The sequence below is a fragment of the Macrobrachium nipponense genome, chromosome 1 (assembly GCF_015104395.2).
Source record: "Macrobrachium nipponense isolate FS-2020 chromosome 1, ASM1510439v2, whole genome shotgun sequence".
NCBI classification, from domain to species: Eukaryota; Metazoa; Arthropoda; class Malacostraca; order Decapoda; family Palaemonidae; genus Macrobrachium; species Macrobrachium nipponense.
The window spans coordinates 153,060,091-153,087,392 of record NC_087200.1 but is presented as its reverse complement, the minus strand read 5'-3'; the positions used below and the strand labels follow the sequence as shown (position 1 = coordinate 153,087,392).

At 36.6% G+C, this 27,302-nt stretch overlaps 1 protein-coding gene across 1 annotated transcript in view; it reads right to left on the bottom strand.

Annotated features, from left to right (window-relative positions):
• LOC135219765 (mucin-2-like) overlaps positions 1-27,302 on the bottom strand; it is a 275,746-nt gene that overhangs the window by 247,767 nt on the left and 677 nt on the right. The window lies entirely within an intron of this gene.

Below are 27,302 nucleotides of genomic sequence, written 5' to 3'. Positions count from 1 at the left end.
ACATATTTCGTCACTGGCCTGGGCCTTGCTGACCTGACTTAAGCAGGTAAATTAAGGTACTTTGAAATGAAGTCTACTGGTAATGGGTCGTTATCAAGTTGAAGGTGAATGAGGGAGCAAGCAAACTCATCCTAAATTATAAGCTGAAGAATAAGTCAACAGCGTCTAGATCTAACTCTCTATTCTTGCTAATACTATACGGTATGAGTTTCAACTACATGGTCGTCTGTTATGTATATAATACGATGACAGTGATGACTGCTGGTGATCGACGTATAACCTACAGGATGACATCTAATGAAGTCACATTGATTATACCATTACAGTTATTTCTGTAGTTACAGCAATGACTTTCGCTATTACTTTAATACGATGCGCAATCCATGTAATTTAATCCCTTATCGAGGATGCAGAGAGAGAGAGAGAGAGAGAGAGAGAGAGAGAGAGAGAGAGAATAACATGAAAGAGGGAAAGAGAGGGGGAGGGGCTGGGGAAGTAGGTTAGTGCTCAGGCTCCATCCGTGTTTTGCTTGCAGGCGCAAAAGCTGAATGACGTAACATGGGGGTTTGCCAGGCTGTAAGAATACACCTCATTTATTATTTCTCATGCAGAGACCTGCATAATCCAATGAGGCGGTTTAGACTCACGGTGCAATCATCCGGAGGCCTGTGCAGGGAGTCTGCCTGCTGCGAGTGAAGCCACGGCAACGGAGGTTAACCAGTTGAAATGGAAATGTTGGGAAGACTTGCTTTACGGATCAAATGATGATTATATGACGTCTGCAGTTATACGAGGTGAAACTGTCGCTTCTCTCCTATTCCAAACTCCTCGGCACACATCTCTTTATTTTATTTATTTATTTATTTATTTTTACTAGACGTATTCTTGATAGGGAATTGCGTGCCATTCCCATCTGCCTATAAGGCAGAAGAGAAGAAAGAAAAAGTAACAGAAAATTCAGTTCAGCAGCCATACGAGGCCTATACTATAAGATCTAAATAAAATTCAGTATCGTTACGAAGACCCCAGTCTTCTGCTGTGTTATTGCTTCAAAAAGAAACGACGACGTCCGAGCTACCAAAAGGTATAAAAGGTAAAGGTAATCAAGCCTAGTGAGGCCAAAGGCCTAGAAAATGAGCCAAAGGAAGGAAAAAAGTAAAACCACTAATAAATTAAGACGCGGTTGTGACTTTCAAACTTCATTCTTCATGTTTCTGTTGTGGAGAAAAACGTGGAATAAGCACTTGCACACGCTGTAGCATACACATTTTCTAATAAAGAAAAAAAAAGAAAAAACATCACAAAATAATGGCCACAAGGCCAAACCACTATGAGGAAACCTTCCCCATCAGTTTATGGAAGTAATAACAATTATCTGGATCCTAAAAGTAATACATATAATTTATACCTTACAGTCTACAATTAACGAAAAAAGCCTAAGTAAGTATTCTACAATTAAAAGCCAATGGCATAATAATAATAATAATAATAATAATAATAATAATAATAATATAATAATAATAATAATAATAATAATAATAATAATAATAATAATAATAATAATATGTGGCGCCGTGGAGGAGTTGGTTTAGGTCTTCAATAGACTTAAGTCAAGTTAAGCAACATTGGGGGCTGGTCAGTCGTTGGATGGGTGACCGCTCTCCTCGGCGTTGATTCCTTGGGAAAGGATCTTTACCATAATTTCCTCAGTCTACTCAGCTGTAAATGAGTACCTATCCCTGATGGGGTAGGGTCCAGCTATGGGTTAAATAGCAAAACTCAGCAATGATGGAAAGAAATGAAGGAATAAACGACAACGACGTAAATGGAACCTCTGGCAACAGAGGAGCTTCGTCCGGCAACCAGGTATTCAACCCAATTGAAGGGGAAGACGGTCAGGTACTTGGAGGTCGTCATCCAGCAACTGATCACCACAACGAAAGTAATCAACAGCCTGAGATTGGAGCTACAGAGGCAAAAAGGAAGAAATGGACAAGAGAAGAAAATAAGGAAATATGGAGATGCTACATCAGAAGCAACCCGACGGAGAGAGGATATAGAAGAAGATTGATCAACATCTGGAATGAGAGGAATAACACCCCCCAAACAGAGCAGAGGCTGGCAGACCAAGTAAGGAACATAAAGAAAAAGAACTGGCTCTCCCCAACAGAAAGAGAAGAACTGGAAAGGGAAATGTCACACGACAACGAATTACACGAAGACGAACTGAGAGACGATGCCACAGAAGACGACAGGGAGGATGTTCATGGACGACATCAAGCTGTATGGTAAGAGCATCAAGGAAATAGATACCCTAATCCAGACTGTAAGGATTGTATCTGGGGACATCAGAATGGAGTTTGGAATAGAAAAATGCGCCTTAGTCAACATACAAAAAAGGCAAAGTAACGAGAACTGAAGGGATAAAGCTACCAGATGGGAGCAACATCAAACACATAGATGAGACAGGATACAAATACCTGGGAATAATGGAAGGAGAGATATAAAACACCAAGAGATGAAGGAACACGATCAGGAAAGAATATATGCAGAGACTCAAGGCGATACTCAAGTCAAAACTCAACGGCGGAAATAAATGATAAATGATTAAAAAGCCATAAACCACATGGGGGGGGACTAGTGCCCAGTAATCAGATACAGCGCAGGAATAGTGGAATGGACGAAGGCAGAACTCCGCAGCATAGATCAGAAACCAGGAAACAAATGACAATACACAAAGCACTACACCCAAGAGCAAATACGGACAGACTATACATAACACGAAAGGAAGGAGGGAGAGGACTACTAAGTATAGAGGACTGCGTCAACATTGAAAACAGAGCACTGGGGCAATATCTGAAAACCAGTGAAGACGAGTGGCTAAAGAGTGCATGGGAAGAAGGACTAATAAAAGTAGACGAAGACCCAGAAATATACAGAAACAGGAGAAAGACAGAAAGAACACAGGACTGGCACAACAAACCAATGCACGGACAATACATGAGACAGACTAAAGAACTAGCCAGCGATGACAATTGGCAATGGCTACAGAGGGGAGAGCTAAAGAAGGAAACTGAAGGAATGATAACAGCGGCACAAGATCAGGCCCTAAGAACCAGATATGTTCAAAGTACGATAGACGGAAATAACATCTCCCATATGTAGGAAGTGCAATACGAAAAATGAAACCATAAACCACATAGCAAGTGAATGCCCGGCACTTGCACAGAACCAGTACAAAAAGAGGCATGATTCAGTGGCAAAAAGCCCTCCACTGGAGCCTGTGCAAGAAACATCAGCTACCTTGCAGTAATAAGGTGTACGAGCACCAACCTGAGGGAGTGAGAGAAAAACGATCAGGCAAAGACCTCCTTGGGACTATGGTCTCAGAACGGATAGGGTGTGATACGTGCAAAATAGAACCAGACGTGACGTTGACTGACAAAGTCAAGAAGAAAGTATCACTCATTGATGTCGCAATACCATGGGACACCATAGTTTGAATAGAAAGAGAGGGAAAAAATGGATAAGTATCAAGATCTGAAAATAGAAATAAGAAGGATATGGGATATGCCAGTGGAAATCGTACCCATAATCATAGGAGCACTAGGCACGATCCCAAGATCCCTGAAAAGGAATCTAGAAAAACTAGAGGCTGAAGTAGCTCCAGGTCTCATGCAGAAGAGTGTGATCCTAGAAACGGCACACATAGTAAGAAAAGTGATGGACTCCTAAGGAGGCAGGATGCAACCCGGAAACCCACACTATAAATACACCCAGTCGAATTGGAGGACTGTGATAGAGCAAAAAAAAAAAAAAATAAATAATAAAATAAAAAAAAAAAAAAAAAAAATAATAATAATAAATAATAATAGTAATAGTAATAGTAATAATAATAATAATGAATTTTGCTACCATTTTTAGTAAGTGTATGTATATATAAATATATCCCTCAAATAAAAATATACGAAGTCATTCGACCTCCAATGGGGCGCAGTCTTAGAAATACAAAAAAAATATAACTTGAAATGAGCTTCTAGAGAGCTAAGGGCCAAATCAAGAGATAGAAACGTCGTTAACATCAGGAGCCACACGTCAAAATCACATTATAAAGAAGTCATCTGATACCGCAACAGTCCAGGAATGCTGCTGTTGAAAAGCAGCCTTCGTAACCCTAACACAGAACGAGAAAATTCAGCATCACGGGTCGGGGTAACTGGTCCTATAATGACGACTGTCTGTGACACAGTCCAGTTGGCTCTACTGTCGATTCAGTTTCCTTTTGCTTTTTATTTTTACCTGATAATAACGATTCATTTACAAAAGACTACGCATGGTAATTAAAACTTTATAACATAAACTCATTGCTTGGAACTTTTCTTCTACGGTTGTTTTAAATTCTGCCTATCATTTTCCAGAGGTAATCGCTTATATACAGGAGTCATGCGCATCTGCTGTGATTTTTTAAGCACACACACACACACACACACACACACACACATATATATATATATATATATATATATATATATATATTAGTGACTTGTCTTCTTTGGGTACAACCTCTGTGTGAATGTCTAATCCATAGTTTTTCGAGGCTGCTGAGATTAATAGTAACACTTTTGGTGTCCTTTAAGTTCAGCCCCAATAGAAATGGGGGTGAGAAGGGGTGAGATATAAAATGTAAAAAATGCTGGGCGATGTAATTGAAGCACATTATCCTAACAGGATAGAGAGAGAGAGAGAGAGTTTATCGGATGTTATTCAGTTTTCCTATAGTGTAACATGAGTTTATGCAAACATTTCAGGAAATTAAAGAAAAAGTCATTCTAAGCAGAAAATGTTCTATAAACATATGCATTTTAAGGCTTTGTTTGTCGGTGAGGCAAATTTTTAAAATAATCGTTTTTCCTTAATGCTGCTCTGAGCCAAGATGGCATACACGATGTCTGACTAGTCAGGGATAGCAATCTTTACATATCAAGAAAGTGGTGTCGAGGTGCCTCATCATAGAATTGTTGAATCAGTAGCCAGGACTAGGCCTCTGCTGAATGAGTGATAGTGACAGTAATCATGATGAAAAGGGAATACAGGTAGGGAGGATACTGCTCTTTGAACAATGTCAGCTTTTTTACTTCTTTTGATTACTTTAAGTTCTCCTTTTTTGTTGTTCTTTTTTATATTTTAAATTTGACATCATTGGGCAATTTTGATTTTTAAATTATAAATTCATAGCTTTCTTGTAATTTATATTATCTATTATGTACAGCCCTCGAAAATGTAATGAAGACATTACAAAACGTATATTCGGCTGTGGCCACCGCCGTTTGGATATATTTATATTTATATATACATACACACGCTTACATACTTACATACATAGCAGGGATATCTGCAATGATTATGTTAATTAAATAACCATTTGTTTTTAGACAGCATCTCTTGATGCAAACACGTAAACGTGTAATGTAATACATCTTATAACCATTTCCTTTTTTTCTAGGCATTTTACATCTCCCTAAATGTAAATAACTGCTGTATACAAAATGAGTTACCTAAGCTAAAGGTTGAATGTTCTAGTGACTTGTCTTCATTCTGGGTACAAAAGTTCCTAGTAAGATATCCTATTAAGATAATTGCTTCAATTACATTAGCCAGCATATTTTATATTTTACATTTCACACTTCTCATTACCATTCTTATTGGTTCTGAAATTGGACTTGAAGGGCTTCGGGTGTATCTATGTTCATCCCAGTGACCTCAAAACTATGGATTAGAAACTAATATCCATCATTTTTAGAATTTTATTTTTCACCCACCTTCCTATCAGGGGATGAACTTGGACTTAAGGGGCATCAGGAGTGTCACTATTCATCTCAGCGACCTTAAAAGCTAATGGATTAGACACTAATATCTGTAGGTTATGGTTATTTTTAGATGTCACCACCTTCCCACCCTGTCTTCCTATCAGGGCTGAACTTAGACTTAAAGAACATCAGGAGTGTCACTATTCATCTCAGCAACCTTGACTATCAGTTATACATTATATCAGTAGTTTTTGGTTTTTTTGATGTCATCCCCCTTCCTACCTGGCCCAGGCCCCCCTTTCCAATTGGAGTTGAACTTGGATTTGAAGGCCATTGGGAGTGTCACTATTCATCTCATCAACCTCAAAAACTATGGATTAGACAATAATATCTGTCATTTTCAGTTATTTTACATATCACCTTCCTCCCACCCTTCTTCTTATCAGGGCTAAACTTGGACCTAAAGGGCATCATCGGAAGTGTCACTACTCATCTCAGCGACCTTGAAAACTATGGACTAGACACTAATATCTGTCATTTTTTGGTATTCTTACATCCCACCCCTTTCCACCAGACCCCTTAATTGTGGCTGAGCAAGGAACTCAAGGCATCAGAAGCATCACTGTTCATCTCAGCAGTCTCAAAAACTATGGATTAAACACTAACATCTGTTGTTTTCTGTTATTTTTATGTCAACCCATTTTCACCCCACTCCCTATTGGGGCTGAACTAGAACCTGAAAGGCATTAGAAGTGTTACTATTCATCTCAGCAATCTCGAAAACTATGGGTTAGACACTAATAACTGTCAATTTTGGTTATTTTTACATCACCCCCTTCCCCCTCCTTTTCACTCCCTATCCCCTGGGATGAACTTGGACTTGAAGGGCATCCGGAGTGTCACTATTAACCTCAGCGACCTAAAAAGCTATGGATTTGACACCAATATCTGTTGTTTTGGGTTATTTTTACTTTAACCCTTTTCCACACTCACCTTCCCCCTTTGGTGGCAGTAATGTCTTACCCCTCACAGTTTTCTTTCCCAGGTGCTAAGTTATACCAAGTTTGGTTGAAATTGCTCAATGTGCATCAAAGTGTATGTGGCACATACACACTCTCACACCTGCATGCCTGTCTATTGATCCGAGCTACTCGACCCAGGCTAGTCCTATTCTTCTCCTTTTTCCACACCTCCTCTGCCCACATCCAATAACGGCCTGTGTCTTGAAGCTGATCATAGCTAGTTTCCCCTCCGGCTACACTATCTGCAGATTGGACTCTGCCCTGATAGCTTCACCAAAGTGCCTCTCCTTGAAGTTCCTAAAGGCTCTGCCTGATGATGAGTGTCTTCCTCTTGATTCATAGGTGAAGCCCTTCAAGTGACCACAGTCTCTGTACCAACGCCCTGGCTCTGACTACACCTGTCTTGTCTACTAAGGCAATTGAAATTAGAAGTTGTTTTGTCGGCCCTTCACCTAATGTTCCTAGCACTCATTCACTGTTCTAGCTGTTTCTCATATTCCCATTCCTTAGTATTCTTGTCTCCGTCAGAGACCCGTGCAAGTTCAAGTTTGTGAATTCCTTGTGAACTAAGTGATACTAATGTATGCCACTTTGCTTACAGCAAAATTCCTTGCATTATAATAAAGTATCTACAAATTGAGTATCTTGTAGAAGTTTACTATCACTGGTGTTTGTGTTACAACTTTGACTGCTTTGCAGATTCGTGTGGACAGCCCTGTTGTGTGCCTTCTACTGTAGTCCAACAGTGCCACTCAACGTGTTCTGCCAGTGCTAACCTTCGGATATCATTTCTGAGGTTCTAGTGAGAGCTTAAGCTCACTTACAGTGCTCCATTACTTAGTGTTGATCAATGTTGCTAGCTTTAAGTTCTTGATCCATATTTCATGCGCCTATAGTGCTCCTGTAAATCATATATTCTGATAACTTTATAGAAATCATATTTTGTTAGTGGACAAATTACATTTATGTTCAATCCTTTGAAAAGTAATTTTAGTTGTTTTCTATAAAGGTTCCTATACTTTCCGTTCATGGCTTTCGTGCCCACTTGAGTTAGCATAGTCATTTTTGCACATGGCATAATATTTTGAGAAGTATCAAATTTTGACTTTCTCATTATGAAACTTAATACCCGGAACGCAGTCTATGACTATATATATATAATATATATATATATATATATATATTATATATATATATATATATATATATATATACCGAACTACAAATGTCCTTTAATATCTAATTCGCTCTACCTCGGAATTAACATATTTCATATATGTTTAACCGGTGGCGGGGGGGTGGTTTTGGGGCTTCACTGCCAGTCCTGGAATTGTAGAGGTCGGTGGTTCGCGTCTGTCGATCGCCAATTCTATTATCGCTTAATAAATTACCCCTCGGTTAAACATATATGAAAAAATATATTAATTCCGAGGTAGAGCGAATTAGATATTAAAGGACATTTGTAGTTCGATATATGTATATGAATCACGGTAATGTGATAGACTTATATATATATATATATATATATATATATATATATATATATATATATATATATATATATGAGTGTTGCTTCCTACTTATTGGTAAAATCTGAATAATGGAAGAATCTGATCACATAAAAATGACTTCGGGTCATTGGAGCAAAGCAAAATTTACCACGTCATCATTACATACAGTATATCTTCATACACTAAACACATTTAAACGAATTTACGACACTGCAGAATCTGCGATAGTGAAACAAACGTAGACGTATAACGATACGTGAAGTACTATGTACACAAGTATGTTACATAATCTGACTTATTTTCGCAACCAGAGCACAGAATATACTATTAACCTTTGGCAGTCTCTTGGACAATTATTCCTCCAACTAAGATATAAAGATCTTTTTTTATTTGCCTTTAAATATAGATGAAAGAGCTAATACTACCTTGACGTTCCAGATATTTTTAGAGACTAGTCATCCATCTTACCGAACAAATCCATTAACATCAGTCACATTCGAGGTCTCAAACCAGAATTCTTTTTTTTCAGTTTTTTGTTCGTCTCTTTGCTTATCTGATGTCCACCAGTCTGACCCGCCGGAATAAATCAAACAAGAATTCTATATCGCCACAGAATTAGCGCTTATTTGGTGTTTACAGGAGTCATGGGACGTTATCATCTTAAAACTGGAATTACATCGGTTCAACCCTGATCTAGCATTTCGTCCCATGACGTCATCATAAATAGATGTCACTTACATAACAAGTGTGGTACCTACCACGGGAAATTTGTTAAGAGCTAGCATCCGGTGTGATTCCCTCGCTCACTAGCTTAAATTTAGGTCGGTAGAGCTGCCTGCACTCCATGAAAATTTACTTGCTAATTCAAGAATCTACGTTCTTACTGCAAACAATGAGCAATTTTAGGAAAAATCTGGATAGCCTTTGTTTTCCAATGCATATATTCATATCCACAGTAGAAATGTGCTCTCTCTCTCTCTCTCTCTATATATATATATATATAAATATATATATATATATAATATATATATATATATATATATATATATATATATTCCAACAGGGGTTCCAGCAAGACAACAGCTTACATGATTAGTTTATTAGAGACGTTTCGTGCCCCAAAACATTGGCACATCATCAGTCTGGAATAAAAATTTATTCTTTTTTAAAAAACAGTAAAATAAAGTAAAGAAACAATCCAAAAATATGAATTATTAAAAGAAGCTTATAAGTATTAAAAGACTACCTATCAGTTCAGAGAACAAGAGAAGAATGACTAGAAACGTGAGGACCGACCAAACTACACTTCAGGCCAACGAAAGGGGAGTGGCAGAGACGTAATTGTTTTAAATTAGGCGATAGGTGTTTAATGTAAAGTGACTCAAGTGTTGTTAGAAAGGATGCTTGGGTTGTTGAGGTAAGGATAGAAAAATGTGTTTTTTTCCATAGGAAATCTGCATTTTTGAGGCATGTGGTTCGAATACTCGAGAGTTCGGGATTCGATATCCTGGATCCGTTCCTATAGCTGAGTCCCATGTGACTATAATAACGGACTTGCAACAATCTCCGTGTTGAGCCAATATAAGTACCAAGGCATCTTGGGGCATTCCAATTATTTATAGATTACATTGGACAACATAAAATCTTGAAGCTTATCCTTGTAATTGAAGAGGCTACTATCTTTTTTGTTTGGATTTACAGGGATTAGGGTTAGTCTTAGGAAAACCTAATTCATTTTCTATAATGTTTTTTATATTTTAAGCGTAGTTTATCTGTGTGGATAAAGGGAATTGATGCGTACATATTAAGTTTAGGTACGTTGAAACTAGCAGGGGGTGGAGATACGTAATTAGAAACCATTTTATTAATTAATATTACAAACAAATTGTTTTGGGTAGGAGTTAGCTGTAAAAAATTTCAGTAGGTAACTCAATTTCACTATGGAAAGCAGACCAGTCAGACGTATATTTAAATGCTCTGTGTACCAACGTAATGACAGAGTTAGCTTTAAAGCCATAAAAACACGAACTGTAAAAATCATTTCCCAATCCAGTAAAAGTACTCTTGCGATATACACTAGTAATAAAACGTTGTTCACATCCTCAGTAAGTTTTTACATCCAAGAAGGCTATTGAATTGTGGTTTTCAGTTTCTATGGTAAATTTTCACGTTTGGATGAACAGTGTTGATATAATCAAGAAACTCGTAACAATTGCCAACTGTGTTTAAACAGGGTAAAAGTATCATCAACGTACCTTTTATAAAACGCTGGTTTAAAAGGGTTATCAGGGCAACTATTTAAAAAATTTTCTTCAAGATGACTCATAAAAAAGTTAGCAAATAAAGGTCCTAACGGTGATCCCATAGCAACTCCCTCGACCTGCGAGTAAAGCTGTTTGTTAAAAACGAAAGCCGAATCTTGCACAGCAAGTTCGAGTAGTGTCTTAAAAAGGTGTCTGCTAAAACCGTGAAACTCTTCTATACCCTCATAAACTTTATTAAGAATAATGTCTATGGTTTCTGTAACTGGAACGTTAGTGAACAACGATCGATGTCAAAACTAGTCATAATTAGTTCACCATCTTGTTGAATGATTGTTTGTTGAAATTCAATATAAGTACTCTTGCGATATACTAGTGTATATCGCAAGAGTACTTTTACTGGATTGGGAAATCATTTTTACAGTTCGTGTTTTTATGGCTTTAAAGCTAACTCTGTCATTACGTTGGTACACAGAGCATTTAAATATACGTCTGACTGGTCTGCTTTCCATAGTGAAATTGAGTACCTACTGAAATTTTTTACAGCTAACTCCTACCCAAAACAATTTGTTTTTAATATTATTAATAAATGGTTTTCTAATTACGTATCTCCACCCCCTGCTAGTTTCAACGTACCTAAACTTAATATGTACGCATCAATTCCCTTTATCCACACAGATAAACTACGCTTAAAAAATATAAAAAACATTATAGAAAATGAATTAGGTTTTCCTAGACTAACCCTAATCCCTGTAAATCCAAAAAAAGATAGGTAGCCTCTTCAATTACAAGGATAAGCTTCAAGATTTTATGTTGTCCAATGTAATCTATAAAATATGAATGCCCAAGATGCCTTGGTACTTATATTGGCTCAACACGGAGATTGTTGCAAAGTCCGTTTATTATAGTCACATGGGACTCAGCTATAGGACGGGATCCAGGATATCGAATCCCGAACTCTCGAGTATTCGAACACATGCCTCAAAATGCAAGATTCCTATGGAAAAAAACACATTTTTCTATCCTTACCTCAACAACCCAAGCATCCTTTCTAACAACACTTTAGTCACTTTACATTAAACACCTATCGCCTAATTTAAACAATTACGTCTCTGCCACTCCCCTTTCGTTGGCCTGAAGTGTAGTTTGGTCGGTCCTCACGTTTCTAGTCATTCTGCTCTTGTTCTCTGAACTGATAGGTAGTCTTTTAATACTTATAAGCTTCTTTTAATAATTCATATTTTTGGATTGTTTCTTTTACTTTATTTTACTGTTTTTTAAAAAGAATAAAATTTTTATTCCAGACTGATGATGTGCCAATGTTTTTTGGGGCACGAAACGTCTCTAATAAACTAATCATGTAAGCTGTTGTCTTGCTGGAACCCCTGTTGGAATGTGTAGCTGTCTGCCCGCTGTCATTTATATATATATATATATATATATATATATAGATATATATATATATATATATATTTATATTTATACTATATATATATATTATATATAATATATAATATAACTATATATATATATATTTATTTATATAATATATATATACATATATATATATCTATATATATATATATATATATATATATATATATATATATATATATATATATATATATATATATTTATAGATATATATATATGTTCAAGATTTCAGCCAGAACCAAGGAAATAACAGTCTTTTACCCAAGTTTAAGGAATCTGTACGAGTTGCCCCTTCGACTTTGGAGGAATCCATTCTCCTTTTTCTTTTGAAAAGCTATCCTCTTCTCCCATTGGTGCTTGGAATTACCCCCTACAGAGCGACCTCTTTAAAAGGCCTGGAAAGCAGCAGCCCACTCTCAGAAGACGCTCAGAAGATGACGAGACCTTGGCTAGGTCAGATCACTGGCCCCTTACCAGACGCCACTGCCACCCCCCCCCCTCTCCTGGGCGTGCTTTCCCATGCTTTGCTAAGCCCAAGTATATGTTTAAAAGTCCATAGTGTCCAGACTTAGAGAGGAAGACATTCAGCATCTTCACTAAAGGTACTGTAAGAGAAATTCCATTTCAACCAGGCAATTGTTTTATCTTTGTCTGTATTTCTTTTCATTTTCCAAGGTGACTTGTGCATGTTTCATTCCCCTTTGCCATCTGGGCTCAATCCCTGTGATACTAGTAACATTCCCCTAGTGAATTTAAGCCACAAAATAGTTTCTGCTGTGTAAATTTCCCAGTCATTTCATTCCCCCTGAGTGGCCTTTTGATTGAGAGAAAACAGTGAATAAAGTTTGCCCACGTGTGCCCCTGCCTTATGCCTATGCCCACTCTACTTGCAGACAAACGCTGTGCCTGGCTGTGGTAGAACTTGGAAGTCCTTCAAAGCTTGAAATTTTGCTCCATTGCGCAATTTTCCTAAACACGTGGCCAGGCTTCTCCCCCCACGTGTTCAGATGGACTGAAAGAAGTTCACCTACCCTTGTGTTTCCTGGACCTCTTATAAATTCCTCTCTCTTCGGTAAACCTGGCCTTATGCCGGGGAAGTTTAGTTTTCAACCTTTTTTTTTTTCTTGTTTAAACTCCTCGTCCTCTAGTCAAGGCCTAAATCTTCAATGTAAGTGTATTATCTGGGAGGAGACGAGGTAGAATTTGAATTTGAATAATATATATAATATATAATAAGTTATAATCTATATATATATATATTATTATATATAGTATATCTATATATGTGTATTATAATAATAATAATAATCAATTAATAATAATGAATAATAATAACTAATAATAATAAAAGGAGCCCATAAAAACTCCAAAATATAGCAAAAATACTATATTTCAGAGACTGCTATCTCTCTCTTCAGGTAGATAAATGAGAAAAGTTACAGAAAAGGTGGTATTTATACCAAGATATCCATCTATAGTTTAGCCAATTTAGGTCACTCCCACTGATAAGCGCTGGTTGAAAGAAAACTTTATCACTGACATCTGAGTCCCATGCACCCGCACCCTTTGAGATGTTCATTACCTGTCTGTTTAATCAAAGCCGATTCTATCATCTGACTCTTGTACCGACAGTTGCTGGTATAAATTATATGTGACAAATTCAAGTTCATTCTGTGGTTCTGTTGTCCATACCTAACTGACCATTTATGTTGTATTAATCTCTGAGAAAGTGATTTTCTTGTAAAACCGATGTAAGATTGGTCACAGTCCATGCATGGAATTTCGTAAATGCCTGTGTCCTTGGGGATGCCTTTTGTTGGACGCTAATCAGGGATTTTGCTAAGGTATTTGGGTAAGTAAACGCAAAAGGGTTAGATTTTCCGATAGTGTGAAATTTTTATTTTATTGTTGGGTGTCTCTGATCTTGTCTTGAGGGGGTCGGTAGAAAACTTCATTTGCTTTGCGAATTACTCTCTCACTTATATGGTCAGGACACCTTAAAGACGGAAGCTGCTTACAAATTAGTTCAAATTCTTTTTCCAGGAAATCTGGGGAACAAATTCGTAAGAATAGGTTGCTGGCTACGCCTATCTTGATAGGAATGTCGTGATAACTAAAGTAGTGAATGTATGAAAGTGAGAACGTTGGTTTTCTGTATATGGTAAATTTGTATTCTGTCGTGTCTCGAATTATTAAAACATCAAGAAAAGGAATTTTGATGTCCCATTCAACTTTAAATTTGATGCTGGGCACTAATGCGTTTAAGTTTGAAAAGAATTAGTTGAAATTGCCCCATCTATTATCCCAAAATGTTAGAATATCATCACATATGTCATCCACATTATGTCTTTGGGTTTTACTGTATTTATTACTGTAGTTTCAAAGTATTCCATATCCAGATTGGCTAAAACAGGACTTAAAGGACTACCCATACTACACCCGAATTTTTGCTTTTAGAATGATTCCCCGAATGAAAATACGTTATTAGATACACATAATTCAACTATCTTTATTATTTTTTCAAACGCCAATGGGAAATTATCTGAATATTGGGCAAATTTTTCTCTCAAAAACTGAAGAACTTCCTGTACTGGTACTTTTGTGAATATGGAATCTACGTCAAGGCTTAAAGTTTTACGTTGTGAAATATAGTATTTTCTCTCTATGTTTGGCGTTCTTATGGGCTCCTTTTATTAGATGAAAGTCTGTTGCAACAGTACATTTTTACCAGTCATATATATATATATATATATATATATATATATATATATATATATGTATATATATATATATATATATATATATTCTTATAATGTAAGTTTGGAATACAATTATAATTGTGGTAATACGATTGATTCACATCGGAGCCTTTGTATCATGTTATGAAATGTGTGTTTTGGTATGTTCAGATTTCCCAAATTTAAAGATAACATGCGCTAAGTAATCCCACTTTTCATTTTTAAGTACCGTAACACAGAGAGAGTGAAAGCTCATAAGCTTTTGAAGAGGGTGTTTTCGCACTTTGAGAATGCCTTAGGTAAGCTGATTTTTTTTTATCGATGTAAACACATCGCGGTCGAGCCTGTGAAGGAACAAGGGAGCCTTATTCATAGACATATGTGAACGCAGTCAAAGAGGTCTTGTATTAGTACCCCTATAGAGTTTGACGTAATATGTTTTGGTCTTGAACTAGATACTAATCGCCCATACGCTTATGGGGTGAGAGAACCTTATTCATTCGCTTTGAGGCATAGCGGCGTGCGTTATAGTCTCTCTCTCTCTCTCTCTCGCTCGCTCGGTTGCGAGGCTGTTTCAGTAACTTAACGTAACGAACTGGTCATTCATTTTTATATAATTCTTAGTAATATATGTGTTGTTTGTGAAATCTGAACATAGTATTATATCTGTTGGTTTTTGTAGAAGGCGGCCAATAGAAAATAGTGAAAAGTGTAAAATTGTAACAGGCCTTTGATTTTGATTGAAACTGCAGCTGAGTATAAGGTATTTTTACAAATGTTTTGAAGTGCACTTCGGGGTTTTATCATTTCTAAACATTTATCTTTTGCTTTGTTCTTTTGACATATCCCATTTTTTTTATATGCTTAATGTTTGTACTGTCAATGCTTTAATTGTTTTCATATTATGCATTATGTTTTTCTGCATTGTCTTTATTTTGTTTAATTAGTTTGAATAATATTCTATTGTGTACATTTTGAATCTTACACTTGTGAATTAACTTGCATTTAATTAAATTTAATTTCAAATTTAATTATTACTTTATGAATTAATTTAATTAAGTTTTCTTGATAAACTTTGATTTAATTTTGCTTAATAATTAACTCAAGAATTAATTAAATTTTTGTTTTCAAGTAATAACAATTTCCCTGAGATTGTGAATTTCATTTATAAATTTTGAATTTATAAATAAATTCTTGTATTTAAAATCTATGTGAGCATTTTATTCCACCAGTATATAACTATTAAGGTAGAAATATAGAGTGATAATTGTGACGTTTCCCACAAATAAAACAGAATCAGGGAAATACTTAAATTTGAATTTAATTTGCACGTGTGATGCCCTTTAATTAATGATTACCTTACACATATTTTAATGAACTTAGACTGATTGTTTTCTTGACTGTTCAGTTAGAAAAAAGGGATCACTCTTACCTTTAGAGTATTCAGTTGTTTAGTATTTGTGATGAAGGGTCAGGTGTCTGTTTGTAGTGAGGTAAGTAATAACCAGGTAGTACTTGAATGAACTGTGCCCTATGTACAAAGGGTGTCCCAGACCCAGGAATAAAAGGGTCTCTTGTATTAGCAAGTACAAATGGTAGTGTATAACCAGATACTTGGCAATTTGGGTTAAACAAATATTAATGTGTCCAGACACAGATCTTTGACTATTTCATGCACCAAGATAATGGTATCCAGACCCAGATACTCTTGCCCACTCCCCCCCAAGTATTAATGGTATCCAGACCCAGATACTCTACGCCACTTCGTCACAAGTATTGATGGTGCCCAGACCCGGGATATTTGGCACTTTATGTACCAGGTATCAATGATCCCCAGAAACCAGGGAGGAAAACAAATCACATTATCACTCTAGCTTATACTGGTGGTGTTAGGAATATATTTTGTTAGAAGAGTGACCATATATTTGTTTTTGCATTTTATTGTAAGAATTGTATTTGAGAAAAATGGCTCCATTCGATACTCAGGAATTTTTAGCAGCCCCTTCCATCCAAGTGTTGTCTGAAACTACTCTGACTAAGGCACAGTGGAGTGCTCTAGCAGTAGCATGTGGTTGTCAGGTGTCTAATAGCATGATACAAGCACAAATCAAATGCATTGTCATGCAAGCATTGATAGACTCTGGTAGAATAACTGATGATGATGAGTTAGAACTAGCTCAAGAGTTGTTGAATGTAGCACAGGCTGATCTTATCAATAAGCAAGTAGAAAAGAAAGAGAAAAGTGATGCAGAGTTAGAACTCAGACGCATAGATGCAGAAGAAAGTTTGATTAAGCTGAAAATACAGGCTGAAAGAGAGAGAATACAAGCTGAAAAAAGACAGAATAGACAGGGAAAACAAGAAAGAAGAGAAAGAGAAGAAGAAAAAGCTGCAGAAGATGAAAGGCAAAGGATAAAAGAGGAAAGAGAAATTGCAAGACATGAAAGGGAGATGGAATTGATAAGAGCTAGATCCACATTACCTGCAACACCGTCTAACCCTAACCATGGTAATCAAGACCCTGCATTTGATGTAGTAAGAGTGCAGAAGTTAATCCCTAAGTTTACTGAAGAGGCTCCAGATAAGTTCTTTGATCACTTTGAGAAAGTGGCTTCAGGTATGGGATGGCCAGAAGATAAACGGTCAGTTTTGCTACAAAGTGTCTTGATTGGTAAAGGGAGAAATGCCTACTAGCTTAAAACAGCCTGATCAGTGTAAAAGACTATAAGGTGCTCAAACATAATGTGCTACAAGTATAACCAGTTGACCCCAGAGTACTACAATCAAAGCTTCAGAAAACTTAAAAAAGGATGAAAAAGTAACTTTCTTGATTATGCTTATCAAGTGAGAAGGTGTTTTAAAAGATGGTTGAGGCAGCTAAAGTTACAACTTTTGAAGAGTTAGAAGAGTTAGTTGTTTTAGAGCAATATTTTAAAGGTTATTCTGAGCATATAAGAGCCTATCTGAGAGAGAGAGAGGTTAAAAAAACTTGACAAAGCTGCTACACTGAGTGAAGACTACAAATATAATTGTAGCAGGCATAATTTATAATGTCAAGTACCAGAATCAACCACGCCCAGGTTTTAAGTCTCATCCAGGTTTCAGGAACAATTTTATAAATGGGAAACCTACAAATAATAATACTCCTCAGCAAGCTAATGTGAAATCCTCATCTAATTTTGCAAAACAGTTGCAAAAGCCTAATGTTGTCTGCTTCAAGTGTGGAAGAGCAGGACACTTCAGTCAAGAGTGTTATTGGAATTATCAGCAGTCCAAGCCTGTTGGTCAAATAGTAAGAGGTGACCAGGTCAACAGACTGTTAAGAACAATGTGGGGAAGAATCCGACTACAGGAGGACTGAAACTAAACAAGCTGAGTGTTTAACAACCAGTGGAAATGTAACTTCAAGCAGTGAGTGGCCTGAGCAGTTGGAGGCTTTTAAGCCATATATCTATGAGGGTACACTGGCAACTCAGGAAGAGAGTGTGCAGGTACCAGTCAAGATTTTACGTGATACAGGGAGCAACCATAGTGTGGTGTTACGTGGTGCTCACCCAATGTTGGAGAAGAATCTCATGGAGATTCAGTTATTTTGAAGGGTATAGGAGGAGAGGAAGTAACTCCTATATGCCGCTTACACCTGTCTGTGAATTGGTGACAGGGAGTGTTGATTTTGCTCTGTGAAGGACTCACTGGCTGTGGAAGGTGTACATGTTCTGTTGGGAAATAAGTTGGTGGTGTTCCATTTGTTCCTTGTCCTGTAGTGACAGACAAACCGTGAGGATTAGTCCTACGGTAGAGTTGGAGAGAATAATACCCCACCTGTTCCCTAGTTGTGTAACTACCAGAAGTATGAGGAGAATTACGACTGTTGGTGAAGAAACTGAGGATTTGCACGCCCAAGATGGATCAAGTGAAGGATCTTTGAACTTAGAACAATTGTTCCAAGGGAGTGATGCCTCCCGTGGAGCTGACCGAGAAAAGATTTCCCAAGAAAATGAAGAATCTGTTGTTCCTGAAGAGACTCCGAGTAGTCAAGGTGTTCCTGGAGATAGTAGTGAAACTACAGTAGCTGAGGTAGCAGATATTGATAGTTCAACTATTGAAGTTGGACAGGTAACAAGAGAGAAGCTAATGGACTTGCAGAAGAGGGATGCATCATTAGCTGATTTGTTCTACAGAGTTGTTGATCAGGAAGAGATGCAACAAACTCCTACCTGTTATTATCTGAAGGAAGGTTTGCTGATGAGGAAGTATAAACCTTCAGATATACCCAGAAATGCTGAATGGGGCGAATATCATCAGATTTTGATTCCATGGCCATTGAGAAAGCAAGTGGCAGCAGTAGCTCATGAATCTGGACATATGGGAGTCAGGAAGACTGTGGAGAAGATCATGAGATATTTTTTCTGGCCTGGACTTCATAAAGATGTTAGCAGGTTCTGTCGAGAGTGTCATACCTGCCAGATAGCTGGAAAACCTAATGAAACCATTCAGAAAGCCCCCCTACAACCTGTAGAAGTTAAGAGGAGAACCCTTTAACAAGGTGATTATAGATATGGTTGGACCGCTTCCGAAGACGAAGAAAGGAAATGAATATCTGTTGACATTAATGTGTCCTGTTACCAGATATCCTGAAGCGATCCCTGTTAGAAACATATTTGCCAAGATAGTTGCTGAGAAACTATTGGAGTTTTTCTCAAAGTTTGGTATACAGAAATTGTACAAAGTGATAGAGGAACGAACTTTACTTCAAAGTTATTCCAGGATGTGATGAACTTATTAGGGGTGAAACAACAGTTATCAACTGCTTATCATCCAGAAACTCAAGGTGCCTTGGAAAGGTTCCACCAGACATTGAAAAGTATGCTGACAAAGTATTGTTCTGAGTCAGGAAGAGAATGGATGTTGGTTTACCCTTAATGTTATTTGAAGTTAGGAATGCTTATCAAGAAAACATGGGATGTTCACCTAATGAGATGATTTTTGGAAGAGAAGTGAGAGGACCTTTGAAGATTCTTGCAGAAAATTGGGAAGAAAATAAAGAGGAAATCCAAGGAGAGTATGTAAAGAACTTAAGGAAAAGGTTGGAAGAGATTAGAAAATTTTCTTTAGAAAACTTGAAAATGAGTCGAGAGAAAATGAAAAGGAACTATGACAGAAAGACTAAGCTAAGAAGTTTTAGTGCTGGTCAACAAGTGTTAGTGTTTCTGCCAGTCAAGAGATTTCCCCTTACCAATAAATTTCAAGGTCCCTACAGGATAATTGAGAAGTTAAGTGATAGAACTTATGTGATTGGAAACTCCAGGAAAGAAGAAAAGAAAAACCGACAGACGGAAAAGATTAAACATAGTGAAACCTTTTGAAACCTTACTTCTCAGAAACTAGAACTGAAACTGTCGATAATACAGACAACTTCATCTACAGAAGACGATGACGGCTATGAATTGGGTGCTGAAAGCAAGATGAATAATTCTTCAATTTTGGAAAATTTGGAGGATAAACTGAAACATCTTAATGTTGAACAAGGTGAAGAATTGAGTGAAGTGATTAGAAGCTTCACAGAGATTTTTGCAGATGTACCCAGACATACTAATCTGACCAAACATGAAATCAAGATTAAAGAAGATGGAAAATCGTTCAAACAAAGAGCATATCGCTTATCACCTTATCATCGAGATGTTCTGAAGAAAGAAGTTCAGTATTTGCTGCAACATGGATTAGCAGAACCCAGTTCAAGTCACTTCAGTTCTCCATGTGTGTTAGTGAAGAAACCTGATGGCTCCTTTAGGATGTGTACTGATTATAGGAAACTGAATTCCATTAGTATGGCTGACAATTATCCCTTGCCTCTTATAGATCAGTTACTTGATAATATTGGGCAAGCCAAGTTTGTTTCCAAGATAGACTTATTGAAGGGAGTATTATCAGATACCTTAGATGAAAATGCAAAGTTGCTGTCAGCTTTTATTACTCCTTTTGGATTGTATCAGTATACTGTATTGCCATTTGGTCTGATGAATGCACCAGCCACATTTCAACGAGTGATGGATCAACTGCTAGGATCTATAGAAGGAGTAGGTGTATAGCTTGATGACATAGTCATTTACTCTACAACGTGGAAGAAACATCTGCAGATCCTGAAGAAAGTTTTCAAGAAACTACAAGAGGCAGGACTAACAGTCAACCTAGAGAAGAGTGACGTTTGGGAAGGCGACTGTTCAGTACCTTGGGTTGAAGTTGAAAAGGCCTTCTCGCTCCGGTGAACTGCCTAATGTGGAAGGTATCCGTAAGGCTACCCCTCCGACTACTAGGAAGCAACTACAAAGATTTTTGGGCATGGCTGGATTCTATCGTCGTTTCTGTCCAAATTTCTCGCCGTAGTAGCTCCCTTGACAGACTTAACTAGTCCCAAAGCTAAGTTTGTTTGAACTCCAGAATGTCAAGAATCCTTTGAGAAGGTAAAAGCCATTTTAACTTCAAGACCAGTGCTTCAAGCTCCAGACTTTAATAAGAAATTTGTGATACAAGTTGATGCCTCTGATTGCAGAATTGGAGCTGTTCTACTTCAAGAAGATGAAAATAACCTTCTACACCCTGTGTGCCTGTCTTCGAAACTGAAAAAGCATCCCCAGTAAAAACTATGCAACTATTGAAAGGAAAACTCTAGCCTTAATCACAGCATTGCAAAAGTTTGAAGTGTATGTGAACAGACCTAGGAATGAAGAAGTTTTAGTGTTGTCTGATCACAATCCCCTGTCATTCATACAGCGGATGAAAAACCATAATCAAAGACTGACCAGGTGGTCTTTGTGCTTGCAACAGTATAATATAAAGGTTGAGCACATATCTGGTAAGAACAATGTAGTTGCCGATTATTTATCCTGTTGTGAATCGTTGGATTCAACCCCGGAATAACTAATCTTCTAGGGGGAGGAATCTTATAATATAAGTTTGGAATACAATTATAATTGTGGTAATATGATTGATTCACATCGGAGCCTTTGTATCATTGTTTATGAAATGTGGTGTTTTGGGCGGTATGTTCAGATTTCCCAAAGTTTAAAGATAACATGTGCTAAGTAATCCCACTTTTCATTTTTAAGTACCGTAACACAGAGAGAGGGAAAGCTCATAAGCTTTTTGAAGAGGGTGTTTTCGCACTTCGAGAATGCCTTAAGTAAGCTGATTTTTTTATCGATGTAAACACATCGCGGTCGAGCCTGTGAAGGAACAAGGGAGCCTTATTCATAGACATATGTGAACGCAGTCAAAGAGGTCTTGTATTAGGTACCCCTATAGAGTTGACGTAATATGTTTTTGTCTTGAACTAGATACTAATCGCCCATACACTTATGGGGTGAGAGAACCTTATTCATTTGCTTTGAGGCATAGCGGCGTGCGTTATAGTCTCTCTCTCTCAAAATCTCTCTCTCTCTCTCTCTCGCTCGGTTGCGAGGCTGTTTCAGTAACTTAACGTAACGAACTGGTCACTCATTTTTATATAATTCTTAGTAATATATGTGTTGTTTGTGAAATCTGAACATAGTATTATATCTGTTAGTTTTTGTGAAGGCGCCAAGAAAATAGTGAAAAAGTGTAAAATTGTAACAGGCCTTTTGATTGAAGCTGCAGCTGTGTATAAGGTATTTTTACAAATGTTTTGAAGTGCACTTTGGGGTTTTATCATTTCTAAACATTTATCTTTTGCTTTGTTCTTTTGACATATCCCATTTTTTTTATATGCTTAATGTTTGTACTGTCAATGCTTTAATTGTTTTCATATTATGCATTATGTTTTTCTGCATTGTCTTTATTTTGTTTAATTAGTTTGAATAATATTCTATTGTGTACATTTTGAATCTTACACTTGTGAAATAACTTGCATTTAATCAAATTTAATTTCCAATTTAATTATTACTTTATGATTTAATTTAATTAATTTTCTTGATAAACTTTGATTTAATTTTGCTTAATAATTAACTCAAGAATTAATTAAATTTTTGTTTTCAAGTAATAACAATTTCCCTGAGATTGTGAATTTCATTTATAAATTTTGAATTTATAAATAAATTCTTGTATTTAAAATCTATGTGAGCATTTTATTCCACCTGTATATAACAATTAAGTATAATGCTTTATTTTTTGTTTAGGTAGAAATATAGAGTGATAATTGTGACGTTTCCCACAAATAAAACAGAATCAGGGAAATACTTAAATTTGAATTTGCACGAGTGATGCCCTTTAATTAAGATTACCTCACACATATTTTAATGAACTTAAACTGATTGTTTTCTTGACTGTTCAGTTAGAAAAAAGGGATCACTCTTACCTTTAGAGTATTCAATTGTTTAGTATTTGTGATGAAGGGTCAGGTGTCTGTTTGTAGTGAGGTAAGTAACAACCAGGTACTTGAATGAACTGTGCCCTAAGTACAAAGGGTGTCCCAGACCCAGGAATAAAAGGGTCTCTTGTATTAGCAAGTACAAATGGTAAGTGTAGTAACCAGATACTTGGCAATTTGGGTTAACAAATATTAGTGGTGTCCAGACACATATCTTTGACTATTTCATGCACCAAGTATTAATGGTATCCAGACCCAGATACTCTTGCCCACTCCCCCCCAAGTATTAATGGTATCCAGACCAGGATACTCTACGCCACTTCGTCACAATATATATATATATATATGTATATATATATGTATATGTGTGTGTGCGTGTATAAATACACACACACATACATACATATATATATATGCGTGTGTGTGTGTGTGTGACTTCTTATCACATAACCGTGATTCATCTACATACATTAAGCTACAGATATCCTTTATTATCCAGTTTGCTCTACCTCGGAATTAATATATTTACATATGTTAACCGAAAGGGAATTATTTAGATAATAATTTCATCCTCCCGTGGATTCGAACCAGCGGACAGCCAGCTAAGAAACCAGGACTGCAGTGACATTATCGACTTGGCCAACAGGTGATGTTGTAAGTGTTACCGATTTCTTGCTTACATATCTTTATCAACTTATAACCTAACTTGTTGGCCGAGTCGATAATGTCACTGCAGTCCTGATTTCTTCTCTGGTTATCAGCTGGTTCGAATCCACGGGAGGGTGAAATTATTATCTAAATAATTCCCTTTCGGTTAACATATGTAAATATAATAATTCCGAGGTAGAGCGAATTGGATATTAAAGGACATTTTGTAGGTTAATGCATATAAATATAAATATATATATATATATATATATATATATATATAGATATATATATATATATATATGTGTGTGTGTGTGTGTGTGTGTGTGTGTGTGTGTGTTACCCTATTCAGGTCATTTGTGGGTTCGATCAACTCAGGATAACACGAGAAGAGTAAGTTTACATGAACGACGTAAAAGACATGCAAAAATCAGAACAGAGGGAAACATTTAACGAGAGTCTATTCTTTTAATCTACAAAGGGCGCCCCTTAATTTATTATATACTAATTTACGTTAAGAGGTAAACGCGGACGGCGGGTACTCAAAATGGCGTGCCCTTCTGGCACTGTTCTACACCCATCTATCCTTCCTAACCGCCGGGAAAAAACTGTGACACCTTGCCGTGATCGGTTGTCTTGGCCCCATAGACCTAAAGAGCCAATCAGGAAAAGATATAGGGACGCGTCTCTGGCATTCCAAACACTCTCCCTGTTTTGACGACTTTTTCTTACAGCGGCATCACCAACAAATATTTTTGTCCGTTATTCCAAATCACAAGGGAGTGCCCCGTTTTAAGCTAATATATATACACATAAAAAACATCATAAGGTGTTTTACCTTAGAAAAGGTAACTCCATAATTGTTAATATTTCGGTTCCTGCAAAGTCTTTTAGGAACGGAGATTCTTAGTACTAAAACCATTCTCCACAATAGCAACGACCCACCACAGTTTGTTCAACACCAAGTATCTTTCGCTGCTTGAGCTGACAGGGACACACTGCTCGTCAGGAAATGCGTCTAGAGTTTTTCCGCCCATGGAAACGTCTCTCATAATTTGCTATCTAAACATTTTTCCTAAAAGGAAGTGGGTCCCTAGAAAAACGAGACGATAATTACTTCCCAGCTCAGGGCTCCTTTATACAAGCCGGCAACTAACTTCAATATCTAAAAAATCCACAAATGTCGGATATCTTGAGTGCTGAAGGAGAAAACCGTGAGAGATAAACAATCTATCATCCCGAACTAAAGATCATAAAACACACACACATTATATATATATATATATATATATATATATATATATATATATATATATATATATATATATATATATATGTGTGTGTGTGTGTGTGTGTGTGTGTGTGTGTGTGTGTGTAATATACATGACTTGACCAGGTAACAACAACAAACAAGTTTGGTAATTCATTTCTTATAGTTCAGGCGAATTGGCTTAGCTGCAATGAAATTATTAAGGATGTTATCAGTGACTGACCTATGCATCATTTGTAAGCCAAGGGTTCTCCATACTGGGGTCAAGTCTTGCCTCTTAGCCAAGGTCTTTGGGTATAATTTGTGACACACTAAAGGGGGTAAGCCAACCAACGTGAAGACGACATGAAATTTCTATAAAGACTAAGTTTCATCTCTTTAGGCCAATAATCCTCCTTCGATACCTCTTTAATGAACACACACAAGGTTCTTTTACGCTGGCCATTCATCAAATAAAAGGTAATTATCTAGCTCCAAGACTGTTGGATTTTCTTCTACTGCAGCGCACACGAAGAAACATCAAATCATATCTCAATGTTTAAGTTAATTTCCACTATCTGTTGGTAGTACACGAGAAGCCTGGCCGAAATGTTTATCTTTTAAACTTTGGTCAGAATATAATAGGGTGCCTTATGATTATCGTAAATATTAGAAGTCAATTTGGCGCTGAAGCTGATGGATCATGATGGTATTAAAAACAAGTTCTCTTTAGTCAAAAGTCACTGTACTTCGTTGTTTCTATACCAGGCAGCGATTCGAATAATACTGGTTTTGTTCGTATGGTGCTTTTAAAAACGTTGCATGGAACCAGTGGCTATTCAGCAACGGGACCAACGGCTTTGCTTGACTTCCGAACCACGTCGAGAGTGAACTTCTATCGCCAGAAATACACATCTCTAACTCCTCAATGTAATGCCCGAGAATCTAACTCGCGGCAACAGAGGTAGCAGGCCAGGACCATACCGACCATACCACTAAGGCGTTTATCAAATATAATTCCCTTTGTTTATAAATTATTCCCGAGATTTAGTAAACTCAATAATAACCAATATTTGAAGCTTAACAGTCCCATACATATTGTATATATATATATATATAAATATATATATATATATATATATATATATATATATATAATATATATATATAGATATATATATATATATATATGTATAATATATATATATATATATATATATATATATATATATATATATATATATATATATATATATATATATGAAATCAAGGTGGTAAAATATAGTTTTGAAAAATAGTAAGTTCGCTTATTTTGACATAATCCTTAAAGAACTCTTCGCAGCAACAGCAAAATGCAACTCTCTCAAGCGGAATAAATTTATTTCCTATAGCCCCAGTCGTGTTCCTCTTCGGTGCCCATTAAGAAAATCACGATGACCGAAAAATATACCAGTCAGTTTCAAAACCGAGCGTATGAACTGAAACATATTTAAAGGGTGACGGGTAATGGCGGCTGAACGAGAAATGCTCACTGATTCTGCAAACACGGACACATTTATATTAGATGAATAATCACGAGGAACTAGTTAGTCTCTATAGCCTATTAAGAACAAAACTATCACAGTTTACAAAATCGTATGCAACAAAATCATATGCAAGCGCTTATACGAATCAAGTAGGGTTTTAATATAATGAATAGTCAACTTCATTCGTGGTTAACTATGCGTTACAAAACTTCTATTCATGCCAAAAAGACTCATAAAGGATAACGGAGGTCGTGTTAAAACCTTATTTACAGTAAACAGAATTAGTCATCTATACTCAGGTTCCTAAATACAATCAAGCAATAACAAGGAACGTAATGCACCAGCGTAAAATGGGCATCTATTGCCATTAAAATTGAAACAATTACCGACACAACGAACACGCTAATGACCAATAGACAGTAAGAACCGGCAACACCTGCCTATAGATATCTTCGTAAACATTCTGGATACATAATACTGTGAGCGGTACCAAAACAGTCCATTTGTCATCTGATCCACTCAAGGTAAAGCTGTTATGCAATAAATAACATACGGTTATGGTACTACGGACTTGTCCAGGAGCAACAGTCCTGCAGGTGTAGGTGAAGCCATCCTAAACTACAAATCCAACAATTTACGATCAATGTTAAATTTAAATTAGCCAAGTGTGTATGGACAAGTTATTTTATGATCACGAAGGTTTTGTCCTTCAGTTTTTATATAAATTTACCTCTTCTGATAACAAGATTAGGACCTTGATAT